We start from the raw sequence: 1,805 nt of genomic DNA, 5'->3' as shown, positions 1-1,805 counted from the left end.
GAAAGGCTTTAAAATTCGTGGTCTAAAGAGTTAAAAAAAAAAAAAAAAAAAAAAGGAGCTTTTTTTTTCCTTTCTAGGAATAGGCAGAGGTCTTCCAGGAACACGGGTGCCTCCCCTTTTCACTCCTTTCATGGTCTGGTATTTCCAGTCATGGCGGCTGCTAGTCGGGTTCACCCTCAAAGTGGGGAAGTCTAGGTCAAGTTCACCTTATATTATAGTCTGGGGCAAACCATTTCTCAAAAGATCAGAACATCCACATACAGAACTGAGTAGACTCAGACCCAAAGGTTAAGGCAGAACAGGAGACAGACTCTGGAGACAGAGGTGCCAAGCCTTGTCACCCCATCCTGTCCCTTTCAGACATCTGAGGCCCAAGGGAAGAGTGAGTGTTTTCAGCTAAGGTGGCCTTCAGGTCCCTGAAGAGTAACCTAGGCAACCGTTGTCATAATCCCCACATCAGAGGTGATGTCTACCGAGCCAGTGGGAGTCAAATGATGTATTGCCCAGCTGAGTGGACTCCAGAATTAGTGACCTTTAAGTCAACTCAGAGCAAGTTAAGTTAGAGGGTTTATTTAGGGTTTTGCCTGGTAAGAATCCTCCCTCCCCTTGTCTTTGTTCATTCCTCAAACTTGAAGAATCTGGAGGGCCAATTAAAGGTCATTCAGGTGGCCATCTCAGACCCCAACCAGTTTTAGCTGCTCTGGGCCCAGGAACTCCTGATCTGTAAAACCCACTTCTTGGGGATAAGCAGAATTAGCAGTTGGACAAGAAAGCAGGAAAATACAGTCAAATAAATTCCCCTTTATTTTTATTCCTCGTTTTTTTAGGGGCACTGGATGGTGAAAGCCCATCTTCTGTAACTTCTTCAAACTGAATTTGTAGGCCTAGCTGTCTAAATCCCTGAGTGACTACCATTAGTGACTTTATAGCTTCCAATCTTTCCCCCTGTAAATGAGTTGACGATGTATGATCCAAAAAGTGAAGGGTCCATGGAGCCCAAACAGTCAGAAACCAAAAGTGCGAAACCCTTTTAACTTTGTTTATGACGTCCTGAGCAGGGATGGCTGGACTCTGGTCTTAAGAATCAGGCCATCTTTTTTAAGAGCCTGTTTTTCTTTTTTATGATTTTATTGGGGTTTACATGAAAACAGGATGTGTTAGGTGTTCGATACTTTGTCTAGGCAATCAAAACAGATTAAGGATTTCCTTTAAAAGGAGCCAGTACTTAAGTCTGAAAGTAAAAGTACCATTAGAATCAGTAAGACAAAAACACAGAAGAAAGTCAAAGCCAAAAGCTTTCAAATTAGATAAATTATGTAGGGATTCTTCTCTCCTACGAATGGCCCCATGCACGTGGACTACTATGGGATCAAGAAATGTATCCGGGATCAATGAAAATGACCATTTGCTTGTCTTTACCTAACTGGAGGGCCCTTGTCAAAGCTATAAGCTTCACCTTCTGTCTGGGAGGAGCTGGAGTAAGGCTTCTGGTTTTAATGTTCTTTGTCTGGGTTACCACTGCATACCCAGCTCTGTGTGGTCCTTGGTCCATAAAACTGTTGCCATCTGTATGCATTTAACAGTCTGGATTTTTCCAATTGCAGGTCTGTTAGATCATCCTCATATTGACTCAGGACAAACTTATAATTCTGGCAGCATTTTGAGATAGTCATTATCAGGCACTCATGTATTAAAAACTCTTCCTTCACAACCTCCTGGCTTTATTTACCTTTGGTGACGTTGACACAAGTGACTCCATTTTGATTCTGACAAAATTTCTTTCTGTCCCTTACATGTAGGATTTA

The sequence above is a fragment of the Marmota marmota genome, unplaced genomic scaffold (assembly GCF_001458135.2).
Source record: "Marmota marmota marmota unplaced genomic scaffold, marMar, whole genome shotgun sequence".
Taxonomy (NCBI): Eukaryota; Metazoa; Chordata; class Mammalia; order Rodentia; family Sciuridae; genus Marmota; species Marmota marmota.
Note: the sequence above shows the minus strand (reverse complement) of the source record.